Below are 16661 nucleotides of genomic sequence, written 5' to 3'. Positions count from 1 at the left end.
CATCGTTTTTTTCTGAGTCATCATATGTCCTCCTAGATTATAATTTTCATGGCTGCATAGTGACTATTGTGGATGTCTCAATATTTATGGGAGAAGTGCAATTTGTGGGAGAAACTTGAGCTCTGCTGTTAAAGAATACTGAGTTCAAATGCCCCACCCTGACACTTGTTGGCTATGTGATTTGGGCAAATTATTTAAACACCCTATGCCTCAGTTCCCTCCTCTGTAAGATAGGCACAACAATAAGGTTAAATGATGTAATGATTCTTAAAGCTCACAGCACATTTTCTGTCACATAAGTGAGGATTCAGTAGATTTCACCTCTCATTATTTATAATCATGAAACCAATACTCTGTTATTGCTCCTGTAAAAACCCTTCTGTTTTCCTCCTCTCCTCCTCCTCCCTCTCCCCCCCTCCTCCTCTTCCTCCTTCTTCTTCCTCTTCTTCTTCTTGTTTGAGATGGAGTTTTACTCTTGTTGCCTAGGCTGGAGTGCAATGGTGCGATCTCAGCTCACTGCAACCTCTGCCTCCTGGGTTCAAGCAATTCTCCTGCCTCTTTTGTATTTTTAGTAGAGATGAGGTTTCACCACGTTGGTCAGGCTGGTCTTGAACTCCTGACCTCCGGTGATCCGACCGCCTCAGTCTCCCAAAGTGCTGGGATTAGGAGCATGCGCCACCATACCTGGCCTCTATTTTCAACATTATAAACAGAACGGCAGTGAACATCCTTACAGTCAAATATTTGCACATAATTATTCTTTGAGAAAAATGCCAAGAAGTTGCATTATTGGATCAAAGATTATGGACATAAAAATTATTTAAAACATGCACTAGGGGCCAGGTGTGGTGGCTCATGCCTATAATCCCAGCACTTTGGGAGGCTGAGGCAGGCAGATCACAAGGTCAGGAGTTGGAGACCAGCCTGGTCAAGATGGTGAAACCCCGTCTCTACTAAAAATACAAAAATTAGCTGGGCATGGTGGCGGGTGCCTGTAATCCCAGCTACTCAGGAGGCTGAGGCAGGAGAATCGTTGGAACTGAGGAGGCGGAGGTTGCAGTGAGCCAAGATCACACCAGTGTACTCCAGATTGGGCAACAGAGCAAGACTCCGTCTCGAAAACAAACAAACAAACAAAACAAACAACAACAAAAAACATGCACTAGGATGACTGTCTCTGAATCTTCAGTGTTATCCACCACCCTAGCCTTAACCATTTTCTTCTTGGCCTCGGATTTAGAGAAAACATGTTTCTTTCTGAGTCCAGGATGTGGTCTATGTTCACTTTCCAACAAAATTAAAATGTCACATCTGACATTTGAGTTGGGACTCTTTGGGGTAAAGTTAATTAATTCATTTAGCTATTCACTTACATGTCAGGTATAGATTAGGTTTATATACCGCCTAGATTTATGGATTAGGTTTATATTTTGAGAGCTGGCTGGAATGTTGCTAATGATGGAGAGGGCTTTGCAGCCATCATAGGAAGAGTTCCAGATGGTCCTAAGGAAGTCAGATGTAGACTAAGGCTTACAGTATCTGTAAAATCTTTCCTTTCTAGAAACAGGGACATTTGGAATATGAACATCTTTATCTTTTGATGTGCCTGGAATGACCTGCCATTGGCAGACCCTTCCCTGGCTTCAAGGCTCTGGAAAATATCAATATGAAGTTTAGTGAGATGCTTCTTTGAGCCACCCACTGTGCTAGGCACCTTGGAAAGACAAACGTAACCCTACATGATCCTTATCCTCAAGAGTATAATTTGTTGGGGAAGTAGATATGCAAACATTTAGAGGGCCAGTTAAATTTCCCAGAAGTTAAATTTGCTAGATTGGTGGTGTGCACCTGTAAGGAAATCCCAGAATAAGGCATTCCATGAGCCAAGGTCTGCATGCAGTTAGCCACTTGGTCCCCAGGGGTTTTAATTGTTCTAAAGTTATAGTATTTGATTTTCTCTTTAGTTAAAACAATGAACACTGGAGATTTTAGGTAAAAAATACAGATTTCTGTCTTACCTTGAAAAAACGAAAGAATTGACAATAATGAGCCCCTATTCCACCATGGCAACAGAGGCATGGCTGATCTTTTAGCCAGAGAATGAAATAAGTTCCTCTGCCAGGCACGGTGGCTCACGCCTGTAATCCCAATACTTTGGGAGGCCAAGGTGGGCGGATTACTCGAGGTTAGGAGTCCGAAACCAGACTGGCCAACATAGTGAAACCCTGTCTCTACTTAAAATACAAAAATTAGTCAGGTATGGTGGCAGGCACCTATAGTCCCAGCTACTCAGGAGGCTGAGGCAGGAGAATCCCTTGAATCCAGGAGGCAGAGGAGGAAGAAGTTGCAGTGAGCCAAGATTGCGCCACTGCACTCCAGCCCGGGCAACAGAGTAAGACTCTGTCTCCAACAAACAAACAAACTAGATTGGATGACTGATCGGATAATAGCTAAAAGAGTTTCCAACAGTGCCCCGACTCCATGCTGACGCTGTGCAAAGCACATGGTGTGCAGCAGCTCATGAAATCCTGACTCCAAGCATATAATACATTTGCTATAAGGGAAGCGGAAAAGCAGATCGAGGGAGATTGGTTAAGTGACTTCTCCAAGGTCACAACCAATATCATCAAAGCAGTGAGTGAACTCCAAGCTTCATTACAGAGCTTGCAATCTAATAATCAGGGTACCCCACTTCCCAACTGGATTAGTGCTTCTGAACAACTACCCTGGCAGCAAAGTCAGGGTTGCATGGGGTGTGACTGTGGGGACACTGAGAGAGCAAAGCTGCTGAGCATTGGCCAGAGAGCAGGAGGGCCTTCACCAAGGTGGCCTAGTGCTGTGAAGAGGAGGGGCGGGTGGGGGAGATGTTGAGCAGGATGGATCAGCGGGACCCTCCTTCATGGAACCTGCTGGCCATCGCATAGCCTTTTCTTTTCCTCCTTGGAATTCTTGAAGCACTTTGAGTGTCTTTCCCAGGGCTTGCTTGTGCCATGTCCCCATCCAGCTGTGTGCATCTTATCACATCTAGTATGTTTTGAGTTCCTTAAGGGCAGGAGGAATTATGCTTTATTTGCCTTAATTTTCTTTTGCATTGCTGAGCATAGTGCTTTGGTAAATGAATGAATTCCAAAATTATCTTATTCAGATCATTTCTCCTTATGTCTGCATTTTATAAGTTAGTGGCAAGTTAAATACTTTTTCTTTTAAAATATGAAAATAATTTCCTTACACAATCTACTTTAAACTACATTAAAATATGAGGGAAAGTAAGACTGGGAAGTTGTTTAAAAACAGCAAACCCTTTAAGAGTCAATGTCACATTTATTGCTATAAAATATTTTTCTCTCTCTGTTAGACATCTGGTTCCCATTACGTACAGTATTGGGTACTTGAGTTCACCAGCCATTTTGCATACCAAGCAGTGTGCAGGCAAAATCCCCACCGTCATCCACCAGTATATGCATTTGCACCAGGTAATTCTTCACATTTACAGACAACCCTTCTATCACCAACTTAATTCCTACCAATACGTTTTTGAAGTTACTTTGCTCATAGGTATCTTAAGACCAAATTGCCTACATCTGAGAAGTGAAAAACTTCAAAACCCTGGAGTCTTTGCTTTATGTCATTGTACAGTCCAACTATCTATAATCTGGCATTGAAGTCAGTGAAACATCTAAATCTTAAGTCTATATTTCCTAGTAACATTGACCCAGAAATGAGAAACACAATATGGAATGTTTGCTAATGAGTCATGAATTTCATTATAATTGCTTCCACATTCAGGATAGCTCCCTTAAAACCATCTAATCTTGACATATCCTGCAACAATCCCATGTGTTGTAAATGATTTTGTTTTATTTCTTAGGTTACTGCTAAGGGCTTATTTTCTGGTTCATTTCATTTTCTTAAAGAAAACCACACACATGTGTGCATGTGCACACACACACATTCAGACATATACACTTCACCCCAATTTATATTTTTTGAAATAAAATAATTATGAAATAAAAAGGAGCCCTCATCATTTGGTTTGAGAATAAAAATAAACACATTTAGGGAGAAAGTTGAAATACAGTCCATTTTACAGCTCTAATTGAGGCCTCTGAGAATTAAAGCCAGAATTAAGCAATGCCTAGGCAAGCAGTAGTCTGTACCCTTTGGAGACTTAAGAACCTATATCAGAATGCACAGACACTACTGGTATTCAGTACTGTAATGATGGAAAATTAAATACAACTTTAAAAAACTGTTCACATTATAAAGTGATCTATTAGCATTATACGACTTCAGCACTTAAAGTGACTGATTCTAATTGCAAGATTTGGCCAGTAGCAAGCATCAAAGAGCTGCAGGATCTTGTGTTTTATTTCTTTTGGGATATTTTAACTGGATTTTCTTTGGAATGAAGCTTTATTCTTACCACACAAAAGATCGTGTGGAAGAAATTTCTCTGTTCGATAGAATGAGAGGTAATTATAGTTTCTTCTTCTTTGATTCATGATTCAATATGCCAGATCCTAAAAAATTCTTGCATTTATTCTCCCTTTCCTTTACGAAGTAAAACTCTATTTTTACAGTTCATGGATATTGTCCTGAAGAAGTAAAGATGGATGCCCTTCTCTAATGAGCTTTAACAAGCAGGGAGGCACTCTTTTCTTTGCACCTGGTTATTTTACTGTGTCCTTCAGAATCTCTCCGGGATAAACCGGTGGGTCTGTAGGATGAAACTACCATGCCATACCTTGAGCTGAACTTACTTTACATACGTTATCACAAAACTACAGGGACTTCTGGGCAGGTATACTTCTTAGATGTACCTACTAATGAGTTTGCAGTTTCCAGAAAAGAAGGAAGCGTATGGGAGAATGTCATTCGTCTTTGAATTTGACTTTAGGTTTATGACATCTACAGGCTATTTCAGAATTTTCATTTGATTGACTACAGGAAGCTAATTAATTGAATAGAATTGGAAACTGCAGCTCTTTATGCTAAAAGAGGGTTTTTTTTGGGGGGGGGATGTTGAACTTACATGTTTAAGCAGTTTAAGATATAATGAAATTTTACCTTAATCTGTTGTATGGATTTTTTTTGTTGGTGGCTTTCAGATCTCTCAGGTAGCAGAGGAATTGCCTACTACGTTTCAGAGTTTAGATGTGATGACCTACGTTGTTATCCATGTAACCAACAGTGGGATCTTGAAATGTAGTTTAAAACTCCAGCAATACTGTAAATGCTAGCCTTATTTATTTAAAACATTGCTCTCTGAAACTGACATTATTTTCTTAACAGGACAACACTGGGTAGAAAGAAGTCTAAAGGCACTCTCTGACTTCTTGGTGAATTTTTCACTAACAGTTCCCCGTTGCTCATAATTGCATCCTCTCTTCCAAAACCTAGAATCTGCAGAAGAGAGCAGAAATACTTGTTATTGACCTGAATTAGGATAAAAAGAAGAGAGAAGATAAGATCATAGCTGTTGGCACTTTGTTTATAAAAACATCATTTCGAAAATATGCTTGAATCAGGCAAAAGTAATGCATCTCCTTCCTCTCCTAGCATATTTTAAATGCCAACCTAGCCAGACAAAAAGAATAGTGCCCCAAATTAGGGCATTTTCTTTCCTGTATGCTAGTGTAATATATGATAACATCATTTAATTATTATTTATGACATTTTAACTACATTTTAGATATTATAGAAATATATAAAATTTATGTAAAAGTAAATATAAAATCAGAAAGTGTTTAAAATTATCACATTTTATTTTGAAATAATATAGGACTCACTGAAGTTGCAAAAATAATTCAGAGAGATCCCCTGTACCCTTCACCCAGCTTTCCCCAAAGAAAGCATATCACATAACCACAGCACATTCTAAACATTAGGAAATTGATTCAATAGTGTTAACTCAGAGGATTTATTCAGGCTCCAGCAGTTTTACATGCACTCTTTTCTGGTATGTATAATAACGTGTAGAAATGCATAAAACACCAGCGTTAAGAAAGCATCTCTCACCAATGAATATTGATGATATGCAAGATTCTCAGACAATGTGGTTTTATTCATCTTGTGACTAAAAGCGAAGTAGAGCTGGTTGCATTTAGGAAAGTCCTTTATACCTAATTGCTTTATCCATATGTTAATTAACTAATCAATTAATCAATCCTAATCAAGTGCCAACTATGAGCCAGCCTCTTTGATAAACTGGAGATGCAAAGATGGAGGCATGGATACTACTTGCGAAGAACTCACAGGAGGAGATAGTAAAATGAATCAACGATTACAACACGTAGCTGCATACCATAACACAAATGAAGCACACCAACATGACTAAGCACCTAAAAGTGCCCTGCATTGCACCAGGCATTAGGGATAAAGGGGTGAATAAGATGCATGTTCTTCCTGTTCTGTGGAGCACACTGCTGAGTGCAGGAGATAAGACCATTAACGAGCGATGACAGCAACGTGCTCTAACAGGGAGCTGTGGTTCGGTGTGGGTGGGTCCTAACCAGATCAGTGGGTATAGGAAAGTGACTCAGGAGTGTGTCATGAGGTCAAGGCCAGCATCTCAAGATGCTGAGCATGAGTGCTTTATGGGATCTTTGAACCAATCTCTGACTATATTTCATGCAGACCCCATAAAGCATCTTCTAGTTGTGCTACCACATTTTAGCAGATGGCTTGCTATCACAAGAGCAGTCAATGTTTCTCAGAACTGAATCAAGAGCTCTTTGAAAGCCAGATGTGGTGGCTCATGCCTGTAATCTCAGGGCTTTGGGAGGCCGAGGTGGGAGGATAGCTTGAGCTCAGGAGTTTGAGACCAGCCTGGATGACCTGGCGAAACCACCTCTCTACAAAAAATACAAAAATTAGCTGGGCATGGTGGCATGCACCTGTGGTCCCAGCCACTCAGGAAGCTGAGGTGGGAGGATCAGTTGAAGCCCGGGGATAAAGGCTGCAGTGACCACTGCACTCCAGCCTGGGTGACAGAGTGAGTCTCTGTCTCTAAATAAATAAATAAATAAATAAAAACAAAAACAAACAAATAAACTCTTTGATGTCATACCTGGTGTCAGGTCTTCTCCGTTCAGTGCTGGCAGGCCTGGTGCTGGGCTCACACAGGACATGGGGTAAAGAAGCGTTTGCTTTCCCCCAGTGAAGGTGAAGTGTTTTCCTGGAGGATGGTTGCTTAGTTGGTGTTGGAAAATATAACAGTTGTGTTTTCTTTCCTAACAAATTGAGGTTTCTTATTCAAAATGGGACAACACTATCACCCTCTAAGCTGCTGTGGGTCTGATCATTGGCTTTTCGAACCCCTCAGCTGCTTTACACTAGACTTAAGGTGGCATCCAAAATTCCTACCTAAGCATGTGGTCTGCAAGGCCTTATGTGATGTGGCTCTGCTCACCTATGTCTCATCACATTCTGCTTTATCTCCAGGTCCTAGTGGTCCAAGCATGCTGGCCTGTTTATTATTTCTTCCACTTCCAAGCTGTTTCCTACTCCTGGACCTTTCCACTTGTTTTTGGAAATGTTTTCATTTTTCCTGATACTCTTATCTATAACCTCCTTCTTAAGGCTTCTATTGCAACACCTTTTATACTGAAGCACTTGTTTATATGAAGCCTTCACTGTAAGCTCCACTTTATTCTTACTTTTACTTTGCGTATTTATTATCGTATGCAATTTTCTATTCATTGGCGTGATTATATAATATTTATCTCTCCCATTAAACTGTAAGTTCCATGAGGGCCGGAATGATGTCATTTTTATGATTATCTTCTGAAGACTCAATAAGCAGTTGTTGAATGAATTACTGAATGAATGAAAACATGAATAAATGAAAGACATAGTGACATATACCGTTATTTCTCCTATGTTTAGGTAATGCTACACCTGAGATTTAGAAGTATCTATACAGTGTTTTGGGCTCATTTCTGGAGTCATTTCTTTCTCAGGTTCAGGCAGCAGTCATTTCTCATAAAAATCATGGCCAAGCTGGGTGTGGTGGCTCACGCCTGTAATCCCAGCAATTTGGGAGGCCGAGGCAGGCGGATCACCTGAGGTCGGGATTGTGAGACCAGCCTAACCAACATGGAGAAAACCCGTCTCTACTAAAAATACAAAATTAGAAATTAGCTGGGTGTGGTGGCGCATGCCTATAATCCCAGCTACTTGCGAGGCTGAGGCAGGCGAGGCAGACGAATTGCTTGAACCCAGGAGGTAGAGTTTGCAGTGAGCCAAGATCGCACCATTGCACTCCAGCTTGGGGGACAAGAGTGAAACTCCGTCTCAAAAAAAAAAAAAGTTCGTGGCTGACATGATTTTGTCTACTTCAGCGGTTTCTGCTCTAGGTGTTTTATTTGGTGAAGTTGTCATCTCAAGGCTACTCCAACAATGGGCAAACCATGGTTTAGGTGCCCACTGCTGACTGAAATGGTGGCCATTACTTTGCAAAGAACAGTCTAGAACTGCTTTGCTAATCCCGGAGCTTTGAACATGGCTCTTTGGCACACAGAGGGTCTTGAGCATGGGAGGTACCTTGGCAGACAGGTCCAGCACAACCTTTAAAAATGTTTATATCTGCTGAATTCTAGATCCAAATCCTGTCTTCAAGAATCCTGTCTTCACTGGCTTCAAAACTGGGATGAAGGAGGCTCCTTAGTGGAGAGCAAACCAAAGAGGTATTTGGAACAGGGATAAGGGGATGGATAGAAGTCAGGGAATGTCTCCAGGGAGAAGTGATCTTTGAGTTGAATACAAATTGGTGGTCAGGATTGAGTTACTCAGATAGGCATATGTGACATGGTATAAGGGTGGGCTGAGGGAATAGCAGTGCAAAGGCCTAAAGAGATGTTTGGCGAAAAGGCTCAACCAAATCTCTGGACATACAAAACCAATTAATGGACTGTGAGAAGAGTGGTAATCCTTTGTCTCTCAAATTTGAATTATGTAGATAATTGCTTCAATTTTGTGCCTGGTATGTACCCAGTCTAAGTATATGTTTATAATCTAACATAGATTATCTTAAATTTTGGTTGGTAGGTAACAATGCAGTCCAAATTTCTGTTTTTTTTTTTTTTTTTTTTTCTTTTGAGGCAGAGTCTCACTCTGTCGCCCAGACTGGAGTGCAGTGGCGCAATCTTGGCTCACTGTAACCTCTGCCTCCCAGTTTCAAGCGATTCTCCTGCCTCAGCCTCCTGAGTAGCTGGGATTATAGGCATGTGCCGCCATGTCCAGCTAATTTTTGTATTTTTTAGTAGAGACAGGGTTTTACCACCTTGGCCAATCTGGTCTCGAACTCCGGACCTTGTGATCTTCCCACCTCAGCCTCCTAAAGTACTGGGATTACAGACATGAGCCACCGCACCCTGCCACAGTATGAATTTCATTAACTTTTCTCCTAGGTTTTTATCAAGAAGGGCATGTGTGTGTGTGTGTGTGTGCACATATGTGTCTTTAAACTAATTTGTTAATCTTACTCATGTATAAATAAAGATCACAGATCTTGTTTATGTTAAGAGCTGTGAGATTTTGGCGAGCTGCTGCTTCTGGAATGTATACGTAGTGAAGAGCCAGAATTGCATACCAGAAAGAGCTCACGTTTTGGAGTTAAAGACCTGGGGACAAGGCTCAACTTGGCACTTACTAACCTGTGACTCTGGGCAAGTTGCATAACCTCTCTGAGTCATAGTATTTCCCCTCTAACTTTGTGGTAATAATAAGGTTATTTGGCTCATTTATCTCATAGAATTATTTATATAAGGCAATCTATTTGAAAAATCTTTAAACATTGTAAAGCGCCTTATAAATAGGAGGATTGTTATTCTAGAAAAGTATACTTAAAATGTGACAGGTTATGTAAGTGAATGGAGAGACCCTACCCAAGCTCAATATCATTTGAAAATTGAAAATAGCATATTTCAAATATGGCAATATGGATAGACATTCAAAAGTTTCTGAGAGCAGTGAAAATTTATACTTATTGTGTTGCAGGTTTATAGTTCAGAAGGCAGTTCAATGTTGTACAAATTAAAGAGAAAGTCAGTCCCCCAAATAAAGATTGATAAAACTTTTGATTTTAGAAAAGAAGGCATAAAGTGAATTTTCATGAAATATTTCTTGGTAACTCACCTTGTAGTATTTTTGGAAATTATGTAACAATAGAATTACTTTCCAGAATACAGTAACAAGCTTTCCCCAAAATGTTTTGTTTAATTAAGAAGGAGCTAAGTAACTGGAGGAAAGGCAAGCACATTTTATATGTGACAAACAACTATCTCACACATTAGTTTCAAAATATAAGACATCTAAAGGTGCATATCAAACTCAGCGTTAAAAGTTATTGAGATCCTTTGCCATAAAAATGATTTCCTTATGTTTTCTAGAAACTCAAATTGGATTCATATTAAAGAAGAGAAGGATGGATTTTTTAGACAACACAAACCCAGGAAGGGTTTGAGGGGTGAAACAAACTGGGTTATGGATGAACAGCGGGTAATTGGAACATAGAATTGAAAGAGTAGTTAACATCTTGGTAAGTTACCCACCCTAAAATGCTTTAGAGCAAGATAGATTTTTGTTTTTCTGTTTTTTCTTCTATTTCTTCTTTTCTATTTTTTTCTTTTCTCTATCTTGTCATGTAGGGCACCCTTTTTTTCCCTCTAATTTTGAGATCCCCATGAATGAAAACAAAACAAATATTAAAATATTGCATAGGAACAACACAAATGGCTTTGGTAATGCACAAACTGCAAGTGGATTGGCTCTGTGTCAGCTGGTGCATGTAGGAAGCTGAAGCATATTTCCTTTCCAACTTTTTGGATCTTGAAAATACAAGACATTTTTTGGCGGGGGGTGGGCGCAAGGGTGCAATCCAATTAAAAAAAAAAAAAAGACTGTATGACCATTGTGTAGGAAGAGCTTCAGCCACCCTACAGCAGGCAGTGAGTTGGTGTTCCACAAGTAACTGGGGGAGATGAAGGGTACATTGTAGTCAGGGGGAGTCTCTTTGGGCCTAAAATCACTATAGAACATTTTTCCAAAGTACCCTGGTGTCTGCACTGATCCTGAGTGCTGGCACTTGCACTTTGTCACCACATCCATCCCAGAGCTGCCCCAGTGGCTGGAGGCCTCTTGAATATCAGTATCATGCTGTCCCCCAACCTGGGGAATTCGTTTTCCTCCCCTGCAGTAGACGTTTGCGTGAAGGTTAATCCACAGTTAGGAGTTACTTAACTCAAGCCTCAGAAAACATACACTGCATCTTTAAGAAATAGTTTACTTGTGAATCAGTAAACGTACTAGACAAAGCAGCCATTACTTATGCATTCCTGCATACCCAGCAAGGTGAAAATAATAGAATAAACATCATATACTTCATTATGATATCGGTTTACACTTCCAGGGTACACAAAAAGAGGCCATTTCATCAAGCTAATTGCCTGAAAGTAAAAGAGAGAGAACTTTAGCTATTAGTCTATTATGGGGCTTTTTTCTTAATCACAAATAGGGGCCGTGTGTCCCTGGGGGGATGTGTATTCTAATTTACAATTGAACTACAGATCAGAGCAATCAATCTTGGGCAGCACTTTTACAGTGTAATTGCTGCAACATAACAAATAAAAAAAAAAAAAAAAAAGAGAGAGAGAAAAAAAAAAAAGAGAGAGAGACAGAAGAAGAAGAAGAAGGCCTAAGCTGAGCTTCAGCTTGAGGTGGAGATATTTCCAGGCACTAGTTCAGGGTGGGAGGGAGGGAAGAAATGCCACAAACATGAATATGCAATGAGGGCTCATTAGCGGCCTCGTGTTGCCATGACGAATGGCATTATCCGCGGCCTGGTGCTGCCTAAACATGAATTTTATAACGACCCATTTATCATGACTTGTCATGGGCTTCTGTACTGTACTTTCTTCCAGCTCACACACCTTTCCCTATTATGACAGTAGAAATCTTTCCTTTTATTATTATTGTTTCCTTTTGTATTGATTTCTGGCTCTTCCAAGTAAGTTGCATCAAACAGAGCAACATGCTAATGAGTGATTTGTGCCTTCAAAGTTGAAGAACTAAAACTTGATTATTCATCCCGTCTTCTCTGTAGTCATATAATTGAGCACAGAGTTGGGCTAAACTTTGAAAGAAATTTCTTGATGTGTGAGTTTTTGCTTTTTGTTTTTTGTTTTGACTGTAGCATCTTGACACTGCAGAATTTTTTAAAATTTAAAATTAATGAAGTTATCTTCCTTTCATTTATTTTATTCCCTTTTTTGTACTTCCAGAATCTTTTAATATCTTAAATGCACAACTCAAAAGTTTCCACATCTCTTCCCAAAATCTCGGAGCCATTACAGAAAAGTGTAAGACTAAAATGTTTCAGAGATTTTTAGTGCTTAGCATTTTACAAGTGCATGAATTGATTTCTCACTTAGAAACCCTCTTATATTGTACCAAGGAATGTTGGTGAAAAGCTTGTTCTTTGATAATAACTTCCTAGGATATACATTTTACTAACACACACACACACAAAGTGGAAGCAATCTCCCATGATGAAAACCATGAGATCTGTTTGAATATTCAGCAGCAACAATTTGCTCTATGCGAAGGCTTGAGTCTTTGCCATTGGCCAGGAGGGAGGAGGGTGCATGTGTCTGTCAAAGTTAAGTCCACCAGTCAGCCACGCATAGGGTCCTGGAGTGGCAGAAGTGTCCTATTGTAATCAGAGATACAGTGTGTCTTACGATTAGTCCGTTTAGTACCATGAAAAGGGTAGCACTGAAACTATTTCTCAGATTTAGCTTGGTGAAACATGGCAGCACAAGGAAATAGAATCTGGTATTGCTTTGCACATCCAGGGATTACAGTCATTCCTGTATTTAATTTGTGAACAGTAAATAACTGACAAGGTCTTTTTAGCATGACTGTCTCTACTGTGCCCTCTTGGATTTCATTTTAATAGTAATGACACTTTTACATAGTAATAATATTTATGTAACAATGATATGTAAAGCTCGTGATAAAATGTTCTGTGTATTACTGATAATTTTATATTCATAAAGGATTTTGCCCTCCCCCAGTTCTTGTTTTTGATCCTTGGGTTCACTAGAATCGGGTCTGTTATTTAATTTTTTTTTTTAAGGAAGAGAAAATTGGGGCTCAGAGGTTAAGTGACTGGCTCAAGGTCACACAGAAAAACGAGATGCTAGGGCTCAGCATCAAGTCCCCAGGTCAGTGCTTTAATGTACCCAAAGTTGCAGAGCAGAAATTATTGCTAAAATGGCAGGTAATCTCTTTTAGGATTTAATGATAAGTGAATGAATTGGGAAAAGAGCCCATTGAAAAGATGACCATCATTTACACTTGAGAGCCTGTTATTTTCCAAAGCTACTTACTAGGACTGAAATTCGCATGTGCATGTCAATTAAAATTAAGTTACCATTCAAACCATTTAAGTTGAATTAACTTTCATCATTTAAAAATGCAGACATGAAATGTTTTCCAACATAAAGACTTGGGCATCATCCTGGATGGTGATCTTGTCTTATGAGTCCACTGGGCATTATATTTTTGTTTCTGAAGAAAATATCCCTATCTTCCTCGTGAATGAATTACATAGGATTTTAGAGATCATTCTGTGAAAAGGGAGTGAAATACTGGCAAATGATATTAAAGAACACTGTGATTGTGACTGAACAGATTAAGACTGTGTCTATATGACACCAAACATCTGGATGAAAATGGAAAAAAAAAGTAAAAATCCTTGATGTTCTGTTTACTTGATACCATACATCTGGATCTTTAATAACATCTGGATTTTTGACTCTTTCCTTCTCCTAGGTTTCATCTGGGTGTTCGGCATCATGTTCAGAAATGAGAAAGATAAAATTCAGCACTGTTATTACTGAATTAGATAAAATGATTGTATTTAATTAATCTGTAAATATTAACTAATTATTCTGTTTACCATAACATGTAATGAATATAATTCTCCACCAGGCAAATAAAGAAAGAAAGATGTCATTAGATGATTTAAGTGTAAAACTTGGCTTAAAGCACATTTACATCTTGGTCATAGTTTACTGGCATTAATTTCCTTGGGCAAAACTCTTTTTAGGTCCTCAGACAACCATTTTCTCTTCTGAGGAATAGATTTCCCTGGTTCTTATGAGGATCTGTTCGTTTACAATGTGTTTTGACAGTAGTAAAATTTAGTAAACATTCAGTAACATATGAGATACATCTAGTAATAGATGTTTTCTTTGCCAAGTGAATTATCCAGGGCTGATAAAAATCAGTGTAAAACCCACTCTCAGAGCAGCCTTCTGACATGCCCGAGGCTGAAGCCCAAAGAGGAATCTACTGAAACTGGATTTCAAAGCCTTTGTCGCAATGAAAAGCACCTTCTGTGACTGATGTTTTTTTGTGATCTCCTCTAAAAAAGTTATCATAATTATTGAACATTTCCTCTGTAGCTTATTCTCAATCCAATCAGTTATAATGAAAATAGTCTGCTTGCTTTTCATATTCTTAAGTTTTCAAAATGATTAGTCCTTCCTTGAGATATCCTATTAATTGAACACACAACCCAGATGAAAAGGCTGAAACCCAAGAGTATATAAAAAAACACAAGGTTGTTATAATTTAAGTGCCTTCAAAAGATCTAATTTGATTTCTAAAAGCAGTTTTGCAGATGTGAAAATTAAAAGCACGCAGAAACAAGATATAGTTTAATGAATGTGTAGGTTAAGAAATATTTAGAGGTTTCAGTAGCTTTACTCTGACTTGTTTGTTTGTTTGTTTAGCTGTTATGTTGGAAAGACTGGGCCCACAATACAATAAAAATTACTGAATTTTATGGGTCGCTATTTCATTGATCAAATTGTCCCATTCTTCCCAACATGTTTCTGAAGCAACTTGGTATTTCTATCTGCAGATTTGCAGGTCCAGGACCTGTCGATCAGATTTCCGATTCTAATAAAGTCCAAGAGTCTCCCCACTTAGGTTTGTCTTAGCTGTTTCATCAATGAGCCCCTCCCCTGTTCCCAGCAAATTGCACACTTATTCCCACTTAAAAAGAAAAAAAGAGAGAGAGAGAGAGAGAAAGAAAATAATAATAATAAAAAAAACCCTTCCCACTGGTTCTAATGACATCTTCAGTCATTAATGAGTTAATAAAAATCTCGAAGTCATCTGGGCTAGATAAGAAGGAAGAAAGAAAAGTATTGTACTGTAATGACAGGCTCTTGAGCTGCCCTCTGAGATGTCATGGGTCAGTCATGTTAAGAATGTGTGCGTCCAATCATCTGCTGATTTTTATCAGCAAGCCCTCCAGCAGGAGCTGACAAGGGCCAGTTTGGGAGTCACAATGAACAAACAATGACTTTTTGGATTGGGGGCTGTGTCATAGAGTGAGGGGTTTACATATACTAAAACATGATGACATTAGCAATCAATATACCAATTACTGGACAAGTTATTGGAGGAGGCATTCACGTGTCTTCAGCCTGCTTGCACTTTGAAGGGGCCTCTAGCAGGGAGAGTCCGTGTGTCCAGAGGCAGGCAAAGGTTCAAGACCTCAGGCCCAGATCTAAAAGGCAAGCCCCTCTTCTCAGGTTGAAGTAGTCCAGAGCTGCGTGATTCGAATCCCCTGGGGAGTTTATTAAAAATACAGATTCCCGACTTTCCTTCCTGGAGATTCCATCTCAGGAGTCTGGGGCTAAGGGTGGGACTCAGTGTTTTTAACAAAGATTCCAGGTAATCCTGATTGGGGGTGTTAGGGAACTGCTGTACAGTTGTAATTCCCAAAGTGCTGTCCCCCAGCCAGAGCAGCTGCATTCCTATCACCTGGAAGCTTGTTGCAAATGCACTTTCTTGGGCCCCTCCTTAAACCCACTGAAACTGAAACTCACTAGGGGTGGGGCCCAGAGATCTGTGTTTTAACACAGCCCCCAGGTGATTCTGATGCACTCTGCAGTTTGAGAACCAAGGCTGTAGTACAAAGATCCTGCCAAGGTGTTGCAACACAGCTCTGTCATCTGTAGCCTCTGAGGCTCCTCATGGGTAATTTGTTACTAGTACTAGTTAGAGTGCTGGAGTTTGCAAATGATTTACTTAAAAAAATTAAATTAGAGTAGATCCAAGATTATCTTCACAATCATGCCACTCTCATTCACTTGCATACTGCTAGGCGTTCTTGAATGATCTTGATGTATGAGTGACTTTGATTATAGAATAGGAAGAATAAACATAGCTTTTGTCTATTATTTGAAGTAGAAAGAAAGAGTGGATTTGTACATAATCTTAAAAGAAAAGGAGTCCATAAGAAAAATAAATGTACATGAAGCATTTATTTGATGTATGACTAATATTTATCTAGGTAACCGGTGCCATTTGTGAAACCCATGGGCAAATTAGTGAGGTCTACTGTTTTTGTCTTTGGTAGCCGCAGACCATGCAACATGTCTTAATTAGAAGAGGAGAATATGCATGGCCCAAGGTCAGCATATCCTTAGAAGAGGAATGGCAAAGACCTTCTTGCAGTTGGGTTGGGACTTCCTTTATTCAGCCAAGGGTCCTCCTAAAGGGGCTTGCTAAACTTTCAAAAGAGGTGGACTCGTTTGTCAGCCATGCAATAGATTTAAAGCAGTGTTCTCCAGAATACG

The 16661-nt window shown here is 39.5% G+C and overlaps 1 long non-coding RNA gene across 3 annotated transcripts in view; it reads left to right on the top strand.

The window, feature by feature from the left end:
- Nucleotides 1-14854, top strand: part of LOC108528573 (uncharacterized) — a 65372-nt gene extending 50518 nt beyond the window's left edge. Inside the window, exons 7-9 of one of the 3 annotated variants that reach the window (XR_001885203.1) lie at nucleotides 8601-8687; nucleotides 10392-10540; nucleotides 13837-14854. This is a non-coding gene — a long non-coding RNA (uncharacterized LOC108528573). Of the gene's footprint in view, nucleotides 1-8600; nucleotides 8688-10391; nucleotides 10574-12281 lie in introns of those variants that run through there. The other 2 variants (XR_001885204.1, XR_001885202.1) reach the window with 2 other exon arrangements.
- The last annotated feature ends 1807 nt before the right edge of the window (nucleotides 14855-16661 follow it).

This window comes from Rhinopithecus bieti, unplaced genomic scaffold (assembly GCF_001698545.2).
Source record: "Rhinopithecus bieti isolate Rb0 unplaced genomic scaffold, ASM169854v2 scaffold_5130, whole genome shotgun sequence".
In the NCBI taxonomy this organism is placed as follows: domain Eukaryota; kingdom Metazoa; phylum Chordata; class Mammalia; order Primates; family Cercopithecidae; genus Rhinopithecus; species Rhinopithecus bieti.
This window is presented reverse-complemented; position numbering and strand designations above follow the sequence as displayed.